The sequence below is a fragment of the Macadamia integrifolia genome, unplaced genomic scaffold, assembly GCF_013358625.1.
Source record: "Macadamia integrifolia cultivar HAES 741 unplaced genomic scaffold, SCU_Mint_v3 scaffold125, whole genome shotgun sequence".
Lineage (NCBI taxonomy): Eukaryota > Viridiplantae > Streptophyta > Magnoliopsida > Proteales > Proteaceae > Macadamia > Macadamia integrifolia.
Window position 1 is genome coordinate 564,525 of NW_024868131.1, and position 22,808 is coordinate 587,332.

The window sequence follows — 22,808 nt, forward strand, 5'->3', positions numbered from 1 at the left end:
AGTGAAGGAGAATCATAAGAAGATGATTCTATGGTAGGGATAATCACCCTAACCAACAGTGATGATGAAGATAATTATCCCATGGAGATTACTGTGAAAAAACCAATCAACGTGATGGAAACTAGAAGTGGGAAAGACTACAAGGGCAAGGCTCTAGCAGTAGAACAACCAAGGGCTAATGAGGCCAGAACTAACAACATGAAGAAAGAGCCAGAGAACCCAGTGTTGGCTCAACTCAAGAAGTCCCAAGAAAATATATCTATTTGGGGATTGTTGATGGCGTCCCCTTCGCGCCGTGAAGCAGTCTTGAAGTCTCTTGCTAATGCGCAAATGCCGATCGAGATAAATTCGACACACCTCGCACATATAGTAGGAGCAACATATGCAATGCAGTCCCTGATGTTCTATGATTATGAGCTTCCTAAGGAAACCCAACACAATCGGGCTCTCCACATTATAGTAATCGGAACCCTAAATCCGACTCCTTGCATATAATGTTTTATGATTATGAGCTTCCTAGTTCCCTAGGTTCTTGTTGACAATGGGCCTACTTTGAATGTGCTACCATTAAGATTAGCCAAGAGTATCGGCATCAACTTGAAAGAAATGAGGCCAACACCCAAACCATAAGGGCATACAATAATACCAAGAAGAAGATCCTTGGCATCATTACCCTTGCTGTAAAGATTGGCCTGATGAAGTTTGATGTTGATTTCCAAGTCATTGATATACCGACAACTTTTAACATGCTCTTAGGAAGGCCTTGGTTGCATCTTGCGAAGGTTGTGTCCTCTAGTCTCCATCAAAAAATGAAGTTCATTCATAAGGGGAAGGTGGTCTTAGTTGTTGGAGATCCTGAAGTGGTTAACACTTTGGCCAACATTGAAAATGGGGAAGAACAAGATCAGGAGGTGCAACTGAGTGGTTTTGAATTAGACACCACTTGCATAGCCATTGCCAAAGAAGCTCCAAAGGAGAAAATCCCAGCTAATTATAAAGCCATCTGGAGTCCACCAGTGAATCAGGTGATGAAGAATATACCATACTTTCTTGGCATGGGGCTTGGAAAATATCATCAAAGAGTTCCAAAGTAGCCTAGTTTGGTAGTGAACAAAGGGAAGAATCGTCTCAGATACACTCCCCCAACTGTCAAATGGCTGAAAGTGCTGAGGATGACTAGGATGATCTACATCACTTACTACCCTACTCTCAATGGATACTTTGTGAAAGGAGGAGAGGATTTCCCCTTTTATGGAAATGTGGAGCCGTGGCTTGATGAAACTACTGCCAAGATGCAACCAGGACTTGAAATTTTCTTCCAAGAGGAGTTCTATTGGGTGATCAAAGAAGGTAACCAAGACAGTATCACTAGGATATCAAAAATTGCACTGATTGAGACTGGGTCTTTATCTGGTAATCCTATAACATTGATCCAATTGAAGGAGGCACCTAGTCCTCGAGTTCTTATGAAGAGAGAATGGGAGAAGAAGATAAGGCTCACCTAGAGTCTGTTGCTTCCCATTGATTTGAAAGGTTTCATTTGCTCTCTCCTACAAGAGCCAAGGGCCCAAGAGTTGCATGAGCTCAAACCCCATCTTTTTGGAGGAAGAAGCACGTATGCGAAACAAAGAGCACAGAGGATGATGGTTTGTATGTACTGTGCCCGAACCAATTGCAACAGGAAGGCTCGTGAAGGTGGTCAAAGATGTGATCGAGGTATCAGGATGGCATTCCTCAACAGGCTCGAAAAGATAGACATATAGAAAAAGGATTGAGTAGTCTCCATCGATCTTCACCCCTCAAAAAGTTTGGCTTTTGAGAGCATGAGATTGATTAGCTGGTATTCATGAAGAAGTGGGCACCTGTCCAGAGGAACCATGATGCCACTAAAGAAATAGCAACAACTTTCTCAGAAGAAGAAGGCCCTTTGCCACATCTCCTCATCCATCAGGCCACTGAACCACTTTTGAACTGGACAAGCATTGAAGAAAACTTCAAGTTTGCTCATGCTTTTGAGTCAACCAGCCTGATTACCCCTAGTGAAAGCATCAAGCCAGTTATCGAGTCTGTAGTCAAGTCTATTGTTTATGATTCTGTGTCAATCTCCCCTTTTGAGAAGAGTTAAGAGTCCTTGTATGACAAGTTTGTTACTCCATCTTTCATAAATGAAATTTCTAATTTCTAGTATGACTTGCCTCCTTTTTCCGATAATGATCTTAATAAATATCAAGAATTAATAAAACAATGCAAACCAAAGAAAGCCCAACCCATCCGTGAGGATACTCGGGTTATTAATCTAGGAATTGACCAATGCCTTTGAGAGGTAAAAATTGGCACTATACTTGATGACAAAGAAGCAGAATAAATGAGTAATCTTCTGAAGGAATTCACTGAGATCTTTGCTTGGTCTTACGAGGATATGCTTGGTATCGACCCCAACATTGTGTAGCATCGATTACCGACTCACCCTGGGGTAAAGTCAGTAAAATAGAAGCTCTGAAGAATGCGGCCAGAATGTAGTGAGAAGATTAGAGAAGTTGTGAGGTAATGGAATGCGGGTTTCTTACAAGTGGTGAAATACCCCTAATGGTTGGCCAATATTGTATAAGTACCGAGGAAAAATGGAAAGGTATGAATGTGTGTAGACTACCGAGATCTTAACAAAGTAAGCCCTAAAGATGACTTCCCATTACCTCACATTGATGTATTGGTGGATAATATGGTAGGACATGCTTTATTATCATTCATGGATGGATTCTCAGGATACAACTAAATAAGCATGCACCCAGAGGATCGGGAGAAAACAACCTTCACCACTCCATGGGGAACCAATTGTTACAAGGTGATGCCTTTTGGACTGAAGAATGCTGGGGCAACCGATCAAAGAGCAGCCATAGCCATATTGCATGACATGATAAACAAAGATGTGGAAGTATATGTGGACGACATGATAGTAAAGTCTAAAGATCGGTAGGGGCAAATTCCCACACTAAGGTGATTCTTTGAAAGAATTAAGAAGTATCAGCTGAAGTTGAACCCTCAAAAGTGTGTATTCGGGGCAACGGTGGGAAAGTTGTTAGGCTTCTTGGTGAGTGAAAGAGGTATTGAAGTCGACCCTATTAAGATCAAGGCAATTCAGGAAATTTCCACGCCTCAGACTAAGAAGCAAATACGAGGATTTCTGGGTCACATCCAATATATTAGCAGATTCATAGCTCAGTTGATTACAATCTGTGAACCAATTTTGAAGCTGTTGAAGAAAGATCAGGCAACGGAATGGAATGACCAATGCCAACAAGCCTTTGACAAGATCAAGGGCTACCTCATGAACCCATCGGTATTGACACCGCCGGTGGAAGGAGAACCACTTGTGTTGTATCTATCCATGGGAAAATATTCCATGGACTCTTTGCTATTGTAGAAGGAAATAGAAAAGGGGGCAGAGCATGCCATATATTACCTCAACAAGAAGTTTCTAGAATATAAGATAGGGTACACATCTTTGGAGAGAACTTGTGCTATGTTGATTTGGGCAACTAAAAGGTTGCGACACTACATGGTTTCTTACCCAATGCACTTGATCTCAAAGATGGATCCCATCAAATATCTCTTTGAGAAACTGGCCTTAATAGGAAGGATGGCTCGTTGGTTACTTTTGCTATCAGAGTTTGAGATCACCTATGTTACTCAGAAATCTATCAAGGGGTAGGCCATAGTTGATCATTTGGCTGTTCATCCCATAGAAGATGGAAGATCCTTGGATGATGCCTTTCCCGATGAAGGAATCGCAGCAGTAGAGGAAGAAGATACAGTTAATGAATGAAAGTTATTCTTTAATAGAGCGGCCAATCAGAAGGGATGTGGTGCAGGAATATTACTTGTCACTCCTGACGCCCTTTATTTGTCTTCATCATTTCGCCTCAACTTCCCCTATATCAACAATATTGCCGAATATGAAGTTTGTGATTTGGGGCTCGAAATTGCTTTAACTATTGGGGTGAAAAGGATCAAGGTTTACGGTGATTCATCTATTATCATTTGTCAAACACAGGGAAAGTGGAAAACTAGAGATGAGAAGGTAAAACCATATCAAGAACATCTGGAAGAGGTGATTGAACACTTTGAGAAGATTTGGCTCCTCGAGAAACTGAAGCTCACCATACCATTAAAGCCCACTCAGAGATTTTTATTACCGGGATAAGAGAGAAGTTCTGGAATTCAACCTTATCACCAATTGGGAAAAGTACCTATAGTAAAGGACTGTATAGGATATCACATGGAGGTGCCCAGGGAAGCCACAAGAAGATTTTCTGATGAAGACCCCTGGCCACAACTATGTCAAATTGATGGGATTGACTCACACGTCCTTTTATTTTCCTATGTACATCAGCCGACAATACGGGCTCGAGGAGACGGACCCAAAAGAGTTAGTGAACTTTTACCCACCTCAAGAATTGTCTCCCCACCTTGTTATTCACCTATCCCATCTATGGTAGGAAAGTGGTCCCCCTTTTCATGTAATTCACTTGGTAATGGAATGAGGAAGTATTTGGATTTTCGTGTTATCCCAATTATTCTAATTATGACTTGAGTTATGGAATTGATTGTGCCTAAGCATTGCAACCAAACAAAAAAAAAAAAAAAAAAGAAAGATTTTCTTTGTACCAAAAGTAAGTTTTCATAGAGATGTTGAAATAAAATAATGAACAAACAAGGGGAGGGAAAAAGAAAAAAGAAAAAAAATATCCATGTGTTTGTGTTTGCAGGAAATATAGGAACAAATCCCTATGAGTCAAAAGCCATCATCTGAACCATACTTTGAACCATCCTCATGAAGCACAGGGGAGTCCACAGATGCTACTCCAACTTGCATCAGCCTCAGGGTCAGGTCCTCAATCAGTGCACCCTGCCGGGTAATCTCTCGATCCTTGGTAACTATCACCTAGCACAGGCCATAGTGCATCCTCCTAATCTCAGCATAGACCTTCGGGGACACCTAAGAAAGAGCATATCAGCCAAAGGAAGTCAAGAGTTAATTAGAAAATGATCAGATACTCATATAATCATAAGGAATAGGCAGCCCAAGAGAAGCATCTACATCTGTGTTCGGCTCTAGAAGATGAGGGAGACTGGGGTTGGCCGCGTTGGGATAGGTAGCAACTCTGAGAGACCCGTGGGCACTGGTAGAGGGCCCTATTTGTGAAGGATTGGTAGCGCTGGCATGTGACCGAATAGCAGAAGGATCTATATGTCTCACTCTCCCCTGAAAGAACATCAGTCAATACCAAAACAAGGAAGAATTGCAAGATATACTCAAGAAAGTGCAACATACCACTGGAGCATTGGGACCGAGAGGGATGCACACTGTCTCCTCCTCCAGGAAGGCTTCGTAGTCCCTATCCGGATCAAGAACAGAGTCCTCCCATACTTCGTTAGCTAAGTTCTTCATCTCATCTATAGGGATAATCTCTAGACAATGCATAGTGGGTGGAGGAAGACCGGGAGAAGGATGTGGATCGATATCTGACCACTGGGGTACTACTCTCTCTCATAAGTACCAGACATGGCCCCATAGGCCCTAGAAAAGGACTCGGTTCTCAGACAGTTGATGAACCCAGATGACTCTCTCGGAATCCGAAAACACAAGGTCATGGAATGGTCTCCAAGTAACCTAAAAAACCAAGGAAGGGTAAGTACAACATCAGGCAAATAGAATTTCAATGTTAGATATGGCATAGTGAGATCATTCAAAAGAGAATGAGTGGTGGTCCCAAAGGATGGCGTTGGGCCCGGAACACTTGGTTATCTCCCCATTTTATGGCTAGGGGGAAGAAGAATGTCTCAAGATCCCTCAGTTTAGGGGCTATGGTTCCTAGATACTCAAAATGCCAGGGCTCTTTCAAGAAATCAAAGTAAGAAAGTGTAGACCAAATGACTGAAAGAAAATAGATATGAGAAGGAAAGTTACCTGGATGATGTAGCCTACCCCCTTGAGGCCCCTATCCCCATAGGATAGCAGGTCCAGGGACCATAGGAGATATGCATAGGCGGCCCTGCCCCAGTCTCAGGTATCTACTATGTGAAGATCTTTGAGGAAGAACACCAGGCGGATATCTACTCCCCCTCGGAGGTCACTGAAGAGGCACTGACTCACAGTTAACAGCAGGAAGGAACGTGCTATCTAAGACATGTTGCCTAGATTCTCCCCCAGGTCAACTTTCAACCATCGGGCGCTAATCTCCCCAAGGCAGATGCATGTGTGGCCAGCTTTAATGGTGATATCGGTCAGATCTGCGAACTCCCTGGCAGTCGCGAATCCTGTAGGTAAGGTCATGGTTCTACCCCTAAATGGAATTCCTGTCAAGGCATAAAAGCACATAGGCATAATGGTAACCTCGCCAACAGGAAGGTGGAAAGTGTGAGAACTCGGCCACCACCGCTCCATCAGGGCCCCCACCAATGCCGGATTAAACATCCTGGTCTCTAAAAGGGCCAGCTAGCACAGATAGGTATCATCAACCATCTCCTTCACCCTATGAGGGAGCATCCAATGCCAAGACTGAACCATGTTTGGATGGCCATGGGAGGCCAAGGTAGGCGGTTCCTTCCCCTCATGCTAATGGAAATAGTAAATAAATAATAAAAGAAAAGAAGCAGAAAAAACCAAAAAGAATACAAAACAAGAATAAAAGATGATCAAAATAATGAATGAAATGTAAAGACTTACCTAGGAACCCCATTTGGAGTTGCAGATGTGATTCCGGCTGTTGTGAAGGGTTTGCCCAGGAATACCAATCGCCCCGGCCCTCATCCCTATGGGAAAGACTGTTGCAACTCTCAAGTTGAACTTCTCCCAGAGTCTTCCTCTTCCTCCTTTCAACCATATTTTCAGAAATTGCAAAAATCCCTAAAAACTTTCAAAAATTATAAGAAGCCCCAGAAAGTTTCCCAAATTACATAAAAGCCCTCAAGAATATCAAATTCTCCAAATAGATCCTCCATTAAGAGCAAGACGAATATCTTCAAGAACTCCAAGAGCAAAATGAAGAACACAAAGAACAAAAGGAGAAACTTCAAGAAAAACTAGAGGGTTCGAGGAAGTCACTTCAGTCAAAAAAGTTAGAATGAAGAATGAACAGGGGAGGGGACCCATTTTATATAAAAGAATTTCTCCCAAAAAAAAAATTTAAGATTCCGAATCAACATCAAGAATCAAATTCCAAATCAACATAAAAAATCAATAATCAAGAAAAAAATCAAGAGGAGACATAATTTACTCGACCCCAGGTGGCCCAATCTCACTTACTCGGCCCCAGATAGGCCAATCTCATTGACCCGACCCCAGGCAGCCCAATCACATTTATCCAACCCCAGGTGGCCCAATGTTGTTAATCTGGCTCCAAGAGGCCCTTTTTCTTTGAGTCAGATCCGAGTGGCTCGAACTCATAGACCAAATCCCTGAACTGGCACATGTGAAGCCCAGCTAAGGAAAATCCAAGCATCAAATATTTTTTTACTTCTTACAAGATTGGAAGAGTAGTGAATTCCTCTCTTGTAACCATCAGTCCTAGATAGTCCAGATTGGCTAAAAAGACCCAGCCTGGAGACCATATTCCCTGAACTGGTACATACAAAACACATCTAATGAAGAATTAGGATCAAAGTACTAACTTTTTTTGCAAGATTGGAAGAGCAATGAATTACTTTCCCCCAATTGGCAGCCTATGTAAGTCCTCAAACTCTAAAAGTTGAGAGATATTATCTGTTGCATTTTTCAAGTCCATCATAAATGAGCTAGATGAAGACAGTACATGCTCCAGGTGACAAAATGTGGTCGTTCTTTTCTTTGCCCTTCGACTATTAGCTTAGGCCTTGGCCAAAGAGGGGCATTCTGTAGACACCCAATTTTGTCACCCTCCTCTAGCTATGATGAATTATGGATCTTGGGCGTGACTTCTGGCTTCCAACTGATAGAGGTGCTGATGGAAACATTCCCCTACCCAAAACCCTAAAAATCCCTACGTAAGAGAGAAGATGGTCTAATTTTGACTTTTTATATATGAAGGAATCCGATCAATATGACCAAACAGATGAATAGTTCTCAAAAATACAATTCTGACGATATATGATACGCCAAAATCGGACCGACAGATCTCCTGTAATCATCACCAGAAAAACCCATAATTACGTGCGCACATGCACGTAGCCATGCCAAGCGCCACAGCCATGCACATAACCCCACAACCATGCACACAGCCATCCACACAACCATGCACGTAGCCCTGCTGCCCATGGGCCTGCTGGCCTGTGCCCCGGTCGGCATAGGCCCGCGGACTTGCAACCTTGCCCACCCTGCTGCCCATGGGCCTATTGGCTTGTGCCCTCGTGGGCATAGACCAGCACCCCCGTGGCACTAGCCTTTGTCCCCATGGCACTGGCCTGTGTCCCATGGGCATAAGCCCGTGGCCCTACTGCTGCACCCCCTCATGCACATGTGTATGCTGGCTAGCAGGCCAGCCCGTACACCTGTGTGCGCTGGCTGCTGCCTATGCGTGCATGTGCCTACTAACTCGTGCCAACCTGGCCCGCACACCCATGCCATCTTGACCCACACACACTATGCACATTGCTTGCACACCCATACATTCGCACACCCGTGACATCACCCTTTTCTGGCTAAACCATTTCTCTCCTCCCGCTTTTCCAAAAACTACCTTTTTTGGCTAAACCTTCTCTCTCATCTCACTTTTTTGAAAATTGCCTTTTTTGGCTAAACCTTCTCTCTTCTCTCGCTTTTTTGAAAACTACCATTTTTGGCTAAACCTTCTCTCTCCTTCTGCTTTTCAAAAAACTGCCTTTTCTGCCTAAACCTTCTCTCTCCTCCCACCTTTTTGAAAACTTCTTTTTTCAGTTAAACCTTCACTTTCCTCTCGCTATTCTGATAATTGCCTTTTTTGGTTAGACCCTCTCTCTCCTCCTGCTTTTTTGAAAATCACCTGTTTTCGGCTAAAATTTCTCGCTCCTCCTGTTTTTCAAAAAATCGACTTTTTCCAGCTAAAATTTCTCCTCCCATTTTTTCTGAAAACCCCCTTTTACCCACGGGACAAAAGCCCTCCCCACCCATTTTGCCTTCAACCCCCCTTTACCCATTAGACAAAAATCTTATCTCCTCACTTTAGGCAATAGCCCCCCCTTTCGTCCACTAGATAAAGGGATTCCCCCTCTCCTATTTGGCCAAAAAAAACTATAAATACCCCCTTCACTCTTTCAGAGTGAAATTTTCGTCCCCTCCCCCCCTTGATTTTCTTTTGATCTTCGGAGCGATCTTCGTCAAGATCCGAAAACTCATTCGGATCGAAATGTTCTTCAAGATCTTGAAGATCTTCAATCCAATTTCTTAGTTAGATATAGTTTTTAGCCAAAAATAGTATATTCTTGAGCCACCCCCCTTAAATGTTCTTGAGTGTTCTTGAATGTTCTTGAGCATTCTTGAGATAGAAACTCCCCGTTTTTTGAGGTTCTTCAGGTCTACGAAGAGATCTTTGTTAAGATCTGAAACTCTGTTTGGATATTCAAAGTGTTCTTTGGGACTTTAGAGTTCTTCAATCCATTTTTAGGTCTGCTCGTTTCTTTTCAAAATAGCCTTTCCTAGTGGAACCACTGTTCGAGTGTCCCAGGAATATTTCTAGAAATAGCCATTCCCTGCAGAAGCTCTGCCAAAGTGCCACCTTAGCCTAGCCCTCCCTTAGCATATCCCCAGCGGAAGCTCTACCAGAGTGCCACCTCATCCCAAGCCCAAAAATAGCCTTCCCTAGTCAAATTTCTATCCGAATCCAAATTTAGAAATAGCCTTCCCTAGTCGAAGCTCTATCTGAATTCAAATTCAGAAATAGCCTTCCCTAGCCGAAGCTCTATCCAAATCTAAATTCGAAAGCGACTGTTCCTAGCCAAAACTCTGTCTGTATACCATCACAATCAGTATCTCTCAAGAAAAGAAGTTGGAGGTCAAGACCATCTTCCCCTGAGCCAAGAGAATCCAAAAGATAGTCTGAGTTGGTACTAATCAGGGGCCCACCCCTATTGATCCGAATCAGGGATTAAGTTCAGGTATAATTTCTCAACCAACTTGTCATAATGTAAACTTTAAACAGACCTTGTTTTAGTATATATAGTAGTTTGAATTCAACTAATGTATATATGTGTGATAACTTAGCCATACATGTGGAATAGTAACAATTATGGAAAATGTTCGTTCTCAAGCATCTAGCAAGAAGATAGATTGAACTGGGCAAATTGGGTGCTTAACACCTTCCCAACTCTATAACCTGACACTTACCCTAAATCTCTAGACAAGACCAAATTTTGGGCTCTTTTCTCAAGAATTGGATCCACCCCCAGGTCCTAGGCCCATAAACCTAGGTGGTGACTCCAAGCCCCATTTGCATGATCCCGATCCCCGAATTGGACTATCATGAAAACTCTTGTCTCAAATGATGAATTTTATACTCTTAGGAAATAGGCCTCCACGTATCTCTATGAGGCGATACAACAGTGTGAGGCCCACAAGCAAAGCCCACCACGACTCGAAGCCCTCCCATCACATGAAAGTAGAGAGAGAGAGGAGAGGACGGGGATGTATAGTCCATTCTTCTCTGGCAGCTACCCTCATAATGGGCACATGACAATACCAAGAGAAAGATCCTTGGCATCATTACCCTTGCCATATAGATTGGCCCAGTGGAGTTTGATATTGATTTCCAAGTCATTAATATTCCGACTACTTTTAACGTGCTCTTGGGAAGACCTTGGTTGCATCCTGTGAAGGCAGTGTTGTCTAATCTCCATAAAAAAATGAAGTTTATTCATGAGGGAAAGTTGGTCAAAGTAGCCGAAGATCCCGAATTGGTTAACACTTTAGCCAATATTGAAAATAGGGAAGACCAAGACCAGGTGGTCCAACTAAGTGGTTTTGAATTAGACACAACTTGTGCAGCCATTGGCAAAGAAGTTCCAAAGGAGGAAATCCTAGCTAACTATGAAGCTGTCTATAGTCCTCCAGTTAATCAGATGATGAAAAATATACAATACTTTCCTGGCATGGGATGAGGGAAATATCATCAAGGAGTTCCAAAGCAGCCTAGTTTGGCATTGAACAAAGGAAAGAATGGTCTTGGGTACACTCCTCCAACCACCAAAGGGTAGAAAGTGCTAAGGATGACTACGAAGATCTGTCTCTTACTACCCTACTCTCAATGGGTATTTTGTAAAAGGAGGAGAGGATTTCCCCTTTTGTGGAAATGTGGAGCCATGGTTTGATGAAACCGCTGTAAAGATGCAACCAGGATTTGAAATATTTTTCCAAGATGAGTTCGACTGGGTGACTCATGAAGTGGAATAATAGAAAATGCTAGTCAATGAAAGTGGTCAAGACAGTTGCATCAATGGGATAGTAGAATTGCACTAATTGAGATTGTGTCTTCCTCTGGTGATCCTACAACATTGATCCAATCAAAGGAGGCACCAAGTCCTTGAGTCCTCTTGAAAAGAGAATAGCAAAAGAAAATAAGGCTCTCCTGGAGTCTGCCACTTCCCATTGATTTGCAAGGCTACATTAGCTCCCTCCTACAAGAGCCAAGAGCCTAAGAGCTACATGAGTTCAAGCCTTGTCCTTTCAGAGGAAGAAGCATGTATGCAAAGCAAAGGAGAGCACAAAGAATGATGGTCTATATGTACTATACCCGAACTAACTGCAACGAGAAGTCTCGTGAAGGTGGTCAAAGATGTGACTGAGGCACCAGGATGGCATCCCTCAATAGGCTCGAAAAGATAGACTTCATAGAAAAGGGATTGAGTAGTCTCCACCAATCTTCACCCCTCAGAAAGTTTGGCTTCTGAGAGCATGAGATTGACCAGCTGGTATTTGTGAAGAAGCGGGCACCTATCCAGAAGAACCGTTACACCACTGAAGAAATAGTAGCAACTTTCTCAGAAGGAGAAGAAGGCCCTTTGCCACATCTCCTCATCCATCGAGCTACTAAAGCACTCCTAAACTGGATAAGCATTGGAAAAAACTTCAAGTTTGCTTATGTTATTGGGTCAACCATCCTGAATACCCCTGGCAAAAGCATCAGCCAGTTATCAATTCTACAGTCGAGTCTATTGTTTATGATTTCGTGTCGGCCTCCCCTCTTGAGGAGAGTCCAGAGTCCTTGTATGTCGAGTCATTACTCCTTCTTTTGTGAATGAAATTTCTGATTCGAGTATGACTTGCCTCCTTTTTTTGATGATGATCTTAATAAATATCAAGAATCAATAAAACAATGCAAACCAAAGAAAGGCCAACCCTTCTATGAGGATACTTGGGTTATTAATCTAGGAACCGACCAATGCCTTCGAGATGTAAAAATTGGCACTACCCTTGATGACAAAAATGTGAAACAGATGATTAGTCATCTAAAGGAATTCTTCAAGGTCTTTGCTTGGTCTTATGACGATATGCCTAGTATCAACCCCAATATCGGACAACATCGATTGTCGACCTACCCTGGGGCAAAGTCAGTAAAGCAGAAGCTTCGAAGAATGTGGCCAGAATGGAGTGAGAAGATCAGAGAAGAGGTTGTAAAGCAATGGAATGCAGGGTTTCTACCAATGGTAAAGTACCTCCAATGGTTGGCCAACATTGTACCCGTACTGAAGAAAGATGGCAAAGTATGAATGTACGTGGACTTCCGAGATCTTAACAAAGTGAACCCCAAAGATGACTTCCCATTACCTCACATTGATGTATTGGTGGATAATACAGTCGAGTAGGCTTTTTTATCATTTGTGGTTGGATTCTCAGGATACAACCAAATAAGCATGCACCCAAGATCTTAAGAAGATAGCCTTCACCACTCCATAGGGAACCTATTATTACAAGGTAATGCCTTTTGGACTGAAAAATGCTAGGGCAACTTATCGGAGAGCAACGATGGCCATATTGCATGACATGATGAACAAAGATTGGAAGTCTATGTGGACGACATGATAGTAAAGTCAAAAGATCGGCAGGGTCTTATTCCCGCGCTAAGGTGTTTCTTTGAAAGAATCGAAGTATCAACTGAAGTTGAACCCTTAGAAGTGTGTATTTGGGGTAATAGCAGGAAAGTTATTTGGTTTCTTAGTGAGTGAAAGAGTCATTGAAATCGACCCTATCAAGATCATGGCAATTAAGGAAATGCCTATACCTCAGACTGAGAAGCAAATATGAGGATTTCTGGGTCACATCCGGAATCGCAACGATAAAGGAAGAAGGGATGTGGTGTGGGAATATTGCTTGTCACTTCTGATGGCCTTTATTTGTCTACATCATTCCACCTCGACTTCCCCTGTATCAACAATATTGCCGAATATAAAGCTTGTGCTTTGGGGCTTGAAACTGCTTTGATTATAGGAGTGAAAAGGATCAAGGTTTACAGTGATTCATCCATCATCATCTGCCAGATATAGGGAAAATGAAAAACCAGAGATGAAAATTTGAATCCATATCAAGAACATCTGGAAGAGATGACTGGGCACTTTGAGAAGATCTTATTTGAATACTTCCAGAGAGATAACAACAGGTTTGTTGATGCCCTTGCAACCTTGGCTTCTATGGTAGAATGCAACCCTATGGCTAGGGTTCGACCATTCCTGGTGGAACAAAGAAGCAAGCCCATTTATTAGAATTCTGTGAACTCTCTTACTGTGGATGGTCGGTCTTGGTTTGCTCATATAGTGGACTTCATCAGAGAAATGAAGTACCTAGCTGAAGAAACTAACAAAGAAAAGAAGTTTCGGAGAAGATATGCGACCCAGTTTATTCTTCAAGAGGATCTGTTATACAAGAGACCCTATGACGGAATACAATTTTTGTTTGTAGATGAGGAACAAGCTACAACCATCATGGAGAAAATTCATCAAGGTCTTTGTGGACCCCACATGAATGCCAAGATGTTATATAAGAAGATCCTTAGGTTGGGATGTTACTGAAACACAATGAAAGCAGATTGCATGGACTTTGTCAAGAAATGTCACAAGTGTCAGATATTCGCTAAAACCATACATATCCCACCAATATAGTTGCATTCGCTTAGTTCACCTTGGCCATCCTCCACTTGAGGCATTGACATCATTGGAAAGGTTAACCCAAAGCATCCAATGGTCACGAGTTCATTTTGGTAGCCATTGATTATTTCACCAAGTGGGTAAAAGCTCAGTCCTATATGGTCCTCACGTCCACTAAGGTGGAAAAATTCATCCAAGAAAATATCATTTCTGGATATGGAGTACCTCAAGAATTGATATCAGATCAGGGATCCCATTTCTAGGGTAAAATTGACAAAATCTGCATAAAGTTCAGTATTAGACGGCATCACTTTACTACTTACAGGCCGCAGATTAATGGGGTAGTAGAAGAAGCCAATAAGAACAGCAAAGTCATCCTGCAGAAAATGGTGGAAACACACAAGGATTGGATTGATAAGTTACCCCTTACCTTATGGGCATACCAGACTTCTATACCCTCAACAGGGGTAACCCCTTTCTCTTTGGTATATGGGGTTGAGGCAGTTCTACCCGTGGAAATCCTGGTATCATCCCTAAGGGTGCTCCTTCATAGTCAGCTACCTAAAGGAGAGTGGGTGAAGGCCAGACATGACGAGCTTAGTTTTCTTGATGAAAGGCACATGAAAGCCATGAATAACCTGAAGAAATATCAACTAAGAATAGCCAGGGCCTTAAACAAGAATGTGAAGCCCCACCACATAGAGGTGGGGGAACTTGTTCTTCAAGAAGAAAGAGCCCAAATTCATGACCCAAAATGGAAATTCAGGCCCAACTGGAGCGGCCCATTCACTGTCAAAGAAATTCTACTAAGCCAAGTTGTGAAACTCATAGACCACAATGGTGAAGAAATACCCAGAATGGTCAACATGGATCACATCAAGAGATATTATGTCTAATAGGGTGAATAGCCTAAACTACGTTAGACCTGATTCCTTTCGAGGGATACGTAGGCAACTTGACATGTGCAAGTGCGGTCTCAACCATCTAAAGGCAATAAATTGGTTCCTTGACTAATAATCAAAGTATCTTAAAAGATCATTATAGTTTGTGTCCCCCAAGAATCGCCATTTGGTATGAAAGGCCATTTGGTATCTATCATCCACCCAGTGGTCCATCACTTCTTATCCAGGATTCTATCCACTAAGAATCACCATTTAGCATGCAAGGCCATTAGCTATCTGTCATTCACCTATGGCCCGTCCACTCTTATTCAGGATTCTATCCCCTAAAAGAAAATCGCCACCCGACACCAATTTATCAAGGCTAGTTTATTCCCCCCCACCCTTAAACAATAAAAAAAGAAGAGCTTGATGCAACAGTGGTAAAGGCTTGTTTGAGTCATTAGCTAATGAGTAATGCTTTGATAAATCATCATATCTCATTGTTTGTGATAGTTTCGTGAAAATTCATGGGCTCGTTGGATGAGACGTTGAGGAAATGGACCTTAGACATGAGCATGAGGGTGCCAGGATTACTGGAATCCATGAATGTGTCATTTCTCGATCAGATTGGTTGTGTGAAGCTACATCACCAATTATTCCAGAAAGTGCCTCAACACTGTGATGCCAACCTGCATGTATTTCGGTTTGGATTAGTAGAGATCTGCCCAACTCTCGAAGAATTCTGGGTTTGTATGTTATCTCCACCCAAAGGCAATTTGTTCTAACCATCTTTGAAGAAAGATTACTCAGAGGAAATTCAAGCCTTCTTTGGATGGGAAGAAGAGGAAGTGAAGCAATTTGTTAGGTATAGGAAGATTGACATTCTGAAGGTGGCCTAGATCTTCATCCAATATCTACCAATGGGAGGAATCCATCAATAGAGATCACAGGATGCTTATTTACTTTGCATGATAGCTTGTTATGTTCTCCGCACTCCCAGACATGGTGCACCATCCATTCTGATTGAGTTAGTAAAACAGTTGAAGAAAGGAGGTGACATCATCCTTACGGTTCTTGTAGAAACACTTAAGGGATTCGATGACATGAGCAATGGCCATAGATTTGGACTAGATCATTATTAAGGGAGTCCTGCTATTTTTCAAATTTGGCTCTTTTACAAAATGAAGGGAACCAAGCTATTAAAAGGAGGCCCACTCGAAGTTCTTTGCTACTAGGATAAGAGGAAAGTTCTAGAATTCGACCTTATCACTGACTGGGAGAAGTACTTGTAGGAAAGGACTATACAAGATATCGCACGGAGGTGCCCGGGGAGGCCACAAGAAGATTTTCTGATGAAGACCCCTGGCTACAATTATGTTAGGTTGATGGGATTGACTCACACATCCTTTTATTTACTTATGTACATCGGTCGACAATATGGGCTCTAGGTGACGGACCTAGAGGAACTAGTGAATTTTCACCCACCTCAAGAATTGTCCCTCACTTTGTTACTCACCTATCTCGTCTATGGTCAAAAGATTGTTCCCATTTCATATAATTCACTTGGTAATGGAATGAGGAAGTATTTGGATTCTCGTGCTATCGCGATTATTCTAATTTTGACTTGAGTTATGGTATTGATTATGCCTAAACATTGTAAAAAAAAAAAAATGTTTTTCTTTGTACCAAAGGTAAGTTTTCATTCATAAGATTCTAAAATAAAATGATGAAAAAACAAGGGGGAGGGAAAAAGAAAAAGGAAAATATACATGTGTTTGTGTTTACAGGAAATACAGGAACAAATCCCTATGGGTCAAAAGTCATCATCTAAACCATACTCTGAATCATCCCCATGGCATACCGAGGAACCCGAGGATGCTTATTCAGCCTGCTCCAGCCTCTGTGTCATATCCTGAATCAGTGCATCCCTCTGTGCAATTTCCTACTCATAGGAACTAACTTGGGTCTCCAAGGAGGCAATCCTCCCACCCTAAGGAATATAGGAAAGGATCAAGAAGAAGAATAATGAAAGAAGGACAAAAGGAAAAAGGGGGAAAGTATGAAATACCTTGGCAACAATTGTCTCGCATAGGCCATAATGCATCCTCCTAATCTCAGACTATATCTCTGGAGACACCTAAGAAATAGCCTATCAGCCAAAAGAAATCAAAAGTCAATGGAAAGATGATCAGATACTCACATAGTCATAAGGAATGGGTAGCCTAAGGGAAGCATCTACATCTGTCTTCCACTCCAGAAGATGAGGGAGACTGGGGTTGGCCGCATTGGGATCATTATAAGTAGGGAAACCACAGAATGGGCTGCTAGCAACTCTGAGAGACCCACCTGCACTGGTAGAGGGTCCCGCTTGTGAAGGATCAATAGAACTGGCATGTGACTGAATAGTAGAAAGATCTACATGTCGCACTCTCCCCTGAAAGAACATCAGCCAAGATCAAAACAAAAAAGAATTGAAAGGAAATACTCAAGAAAAGGCAACATACCACTGGACCATCAGGACCAAGAGGGGTGCATACTATCTCCTCCTCCAGGAAGACTCTGTAGTCCCTATCCTGGTAAAGAAATGAGTCATCCCATACTCTGTCAGCCAAACGCTTCATCTTGTCTGTTGGGATGATCTCTGGGCAATGCATACTGGGTAGAGGAAGACCAAGAGAGGGGCATGACTCAATATCTGACCACTGGGGTACTACTCTCTCTCCCAAATACCAAACATGGCCCCAAATGCCCCGAAAATGGACTCGGTTCTTGGATAAGTGTTTGGCCAATGTGAATCCTTCAGAATCTAGAAATACGTGGCAATGGAATGGTCTCCAGGTGACCTACAAATCCAAGGAAAAGTAAGTACAACATGAGATAGAAGGAATTTTAGTTGCAAATGTGGCATACCTCAGTGAGATCGTTAAAAAGAGAACGACCAGTGGTCCCCGGAGGATGGCACCGAGCCCTGATCACCTGATTGTCCCCCCACCTCGTGGCTATAGGGGAGAAGAATGCCTGAGGGTCCCTCAGTCTGGGATCTATGGTGTCTAAGTGCTCAAAGCACCAAGGCTATTTCAAAAGATTAAAGTAAGAAAGCGCAATCCAAATGAATGAAAGGAAATGGGTACAAGAAGGAAAGTTACTTGAAGAATGTAGCCTGCCCCCTTGAGGCCCCTGTCTCCATATGCATAGGCGGTCCCGCCCCAATCTCAAGAATCTACCACACAAAGATCTCGGAGGAAGAACACCAGGCAGATCTCTACTCCCCCTCGGAGGTCACTGAAAAGGCACTGACCCATAGCAAACAGCAAGAAAGAACGGGCCACCTGTGACATGTTGCCTGGGTTCTCCCCCATGCCGACTTTCCACCATCGGGCACTTATCTCCCCTAGAAGAATGTGTGTTTAGCCAGTCGCAATGGTAATGCCGGTCAAGTCTACGAACTCCCTAATAGTTGGAATCCTAGGTAGGGTCATGGGTTTACCCTCAAATGGTATGCCTGTCAAGGAATAAAAGCAAAGAGGCATGATGGTGATCTCGCCAATAGGGAGATAAAAAGAATGAGCAATCGGCCACCACAGCTCCATCAAGGCCCCCACCAGTGCCAGATTGAACTTCCAGGTCTCTACAACGGCTAGTCGGCACAGGTATGATGCATCAACTATCTCCTTCACTCTACGTGGAAGCATCTTATGCCATGACTGAACTATGTTTGGATGGCCATACAAGGAAAGGGTAGGTGGTTCCCTCTCCTCATGCGAATGGAAATAAAGAATGTATAAAAATAAAAAAATGAAAACAAAACAAGAATAAAAGATGATCAAAATAATAAATAAAATATAAAGACTTACCTAAGAACCCCATACAGAGTTGTAGATGTGGTTCCGACTGTTGTGAAGAGTCTGCTCGGAGTACCAATTAGTTAGGCCCTCATCCCTGTGGGATGAACTGCTACAACTCTCCAGCTGAATTTCTCCAAAAGTCTTTCTCTTTCTCTTTTCAGCCATATTTTTAGAAATCACACCCCAAGAAGTCTCCCAATTTGCAAGAAGCCCTAGAAAGTTTTTAATTTACACAAAAGCCCACAAGAATATCAAATTTTCCAAATGACTCCTCCTCCAAGAGCAAGATGAAGATCTTCAAAAGCCAGATGAAGGTTTTCAAGAACAAGATGAAGAACTTCAAAAGAAACCTGAAGGCTCAAGAAACTCAAAACCCACTCACTTCACTCATAAATGTTAAAATGAGGAATGGACAAGGAGGGAAGACCATTTTATAGGAAAAAAATTTGTTTTCCCAAAAAAAAAGAAAAATTGAGATTCCAAATCCAAAGTGAAAATCAAAGTTTCTTACTACCAAATACCAAATTCAAAATTATTTTGGTTGTAGTTGCAAATTATGTCACATAGGAAGTAAAAATTCAAAGGGAAGGTAGAAATTCATGTGGTAGGTAAAAATTATTCATGAAAAATGGAAGGTGAAAATCAAAGGGAAGGTAAAATTCAAATTCATGTGGTAGGTGAAAATTATATCACATGAAAAAGAAGAAAGTAAAGGTCAAATTTTTATTGGTAAAAATTCAAGATTAAGAAAAAAGATTCCAAATCAAAAGCAAAGAGCAAGATTTCAAATCAGGCATCAAAATTCAAGTCAAAAAATCCAAAAATCAAGATTCCAAATCAAACATCAAAATTCATGTAAAAAAAAACCAAAAATAAAGATTCCAAATCAAAAACAAAAAGTTCAAGACCTAAATGATTAAGAACCAAGGGCTTAAACCCAATGGTTCAATCTAATTAACTCGGTCCCAGATAGCCCAGCCCAGTTCGAAAGAACCCGCCTGGAAGACCAGAAAGCCTAGATCGGTTCGAAAGAACCCGCTAGGAAGACCAAAATCCCTAGGACTGGCGGATGGAAGTCCAGCCTAGGAAGAACATTTGTTCATGTACTAACATCTTCTGTAGGGAGGGCTCAAATCTCTGCAAATGATGGATCAATCCCTAGGACTAGCGGATGGAAGTCCAGCCTAGGAAGAAAATTTTTCATATACTAACATCTTCTACGGGAGGGTTCAAATCTCTGTAATTGATGGACCAATTCCTAGGACTGGCGGATGGAAGTCCAGCCTAGGAAGCACATTTTTCATATACTAACATTTTCTATAGGGAGGTCTCAAATCTCTACAAAACGTTAGTTCAACATCTCATAACAGGATTGAAAGGGCTCAAATTTCTTTCCTATCATCAGTGGCCCAGGTAAGTCCTCAACTTCAAAGTAGTTAAGAGATGTTATCTGTTGTAATTTTCAACTCCGTCATAAATGAGCAAGATGATGGCAGTACATGCTCCGGGTGACAAATGTGGTAATTCTTTTCTTTGCCCTTCTACTGTTGGCACCCAATTTTGTCACCCTCCTCCAGCTATGATGAAATGTGGATCCTAGATGTGACTTCTAACTTCTGATCAACAAAGATGATGGATTAAGAAAACCCAGAAACATTACCCTACCTAAAAACCTTGGAAACCCTGCGCGGGAGAGAAGAAGGTCTAATTTTGACTTTCTATATACGAAGGAATCTGGTCAAGATGACCACATAAATGGATAGTGCTCAAAAATATGATTTTGATGATATATGGCATGTTAAAATCAGACCACAAATCTCCCGCGATCATCCCCAAAAAATTACACTTTTCAGCACGTATGTAACGCACGCGGATAATCCCGTTAGAAACTTGGAAAAATTCCCTACCTACCCCAAAAACCCTAAAATTTATCCCCTACCTACCCAAATTACCCAGAAACCCTAGAAACCCCTGCGTGGGAGAGAAGAGGGTCCAATTTTAACTTTCTATATACGAAGGAATCTGGTCAAGATAACCGTATAGATGTATAGTTATTAGAAATACAATTCTAATGATATATGGCACGTTAAAATTGGACTAACGGATCTCCCATGATAGTCACCAGAAAAATCCATAAATCACACATGCTACCTTCTCTGGCCAACTGGCTAGCCAACACGTGTGCTTGCTACATGGCTGGAGCACATGGCTGCTACCCATGGTGCCCATAGGCTGCAATACATGGTGCCATATGCCATGTGCCCTGCCAACCCGTGCCCTCCCGTGTACAGGCCCGTGCCCTCTTGTGCATAGGCCCGCACCCCCATGTGCACAGGCCCGATCTTCCATGTGCACGGCCTACACCCCCCACATGCATAGGCTGACACTCCCATGGGCACAAACCCATGCCCCCTCATGCACACAAGCATGCGGCCCATGTGTGCTACCCCTGCCACCCATGTGTGCTGCCTCTACTGTCCATGCATGCTGCCCATGTGTGCTACCCCTGTCGCCCGTGGTTGCCCCCCATGTGTGTTGCCACTACTACCCATGTGTGCTACCCTTGCCGCCTGTGCTTGGTGCCCATGTGTGCTGCCACTAGTGCCCATATGCGCTGCCCCTGCCACCCATGCCACTGCCCGCACTCCCATACCACTGCCCCCCGTGCCATGCACCACACACTCATACATTGTACACACACCTTGTACACATCGCTTACCCGCCTATACTGACCATGCCCCATGCACTTCGGCTCAGTCTCAAGCACTGCCGTCAATGGCCAGGATTGATATTCCCCTAACCCGATGGGTGAAGAAATTCCCTCTTCACCCATTTTGGTCCAAGAACCCCTTTTTACCCATTGTATAAAATTCCTCTTTACCCACTTTAGTTAAAAAACCCTCTTTCGTCCATTGGATAAAGATGTTTCCTCTTTCCCATTGACCGGAAAAACCTATAAATACCCCCTCATTTGGATTTTACACAAAAGACAACCTCATCGCACTCCATAGTAGTGACAGTCTACCCTCTCTCCTCCCCTCCCCCTCTTGATTTTCTTTGGGTCTTCGGAGAAATCTTCGTCAAGATCCGAAATCTTGTTTGGATCTTTCAAGTGTTCTTCGGGACTTTGAAGATCTTCAATCCAAGTTCTTTGTCCAATCTAGTTTTTTCCAAAAATAGTGTGTTCTTCAACCCCCTCCTTTAAGTGTTCTTGAGTTTTACCAAAAATAGAAATCCCTCCCCCTTGCAGTCCTTTGGGTTTACGAAGAGATCTTTGTCAAGATCCGAACAAAGTGTTCTTCGGGGCTTTAGGGATCTTCAATCCATTTGAGGTCAAGCCATTTCTTTCCAAAAATAGCAATTCCTAGCAGAAGCCCTGTCTGATTACCCCTGGAATCTTTCTAGAAATAGCCATTCTCAGCGGAAGCTCTGCCAAAGTGCCACCTCAACCTAGCCCTCTCCTAGCCTGTCCCTAGTGGAAGCTCTGTCAGAGTGCCACCTCAGCCTGGCCCTCTCCTAGCCTATCCCCAACGGAAGCTCTGCCAGAGTACCACCTCAGCCTAAACCCTTCCTAGCATATCCCCAGTGGAAGCTCTACTGGAGTGCCACTTCATCCTAAGCCCAGAAATAGCCTTCCCTAGCCAAAGCTCTGTCTGAATCCCAATCTGAAAGTAATGGTTCCTAGCCGAAACCCTATCTGAATATCATCACAATCAGCATCTCTCAAGAAAGGAAGTTAGAGATCAAGACCATCTTCCCCTGAGCTAGGAGAACACAAAACAATAGTTTGAGTCGGTACTAATCAGGGTCCCACCCCTCTTGACCCAAAACAAGGGTCAAATTCAAGTATAATCTCTCTTCTCATTTAAGCCTAATGTAGATATTTAATAGACCTTGTTTTAATGTACATAGTAATTTAATTTCAATCAAATTATATATATGTGATAACTTACCCATGCATGTGGAATAGTAATAATTGTGGAAAATATTCATTCTT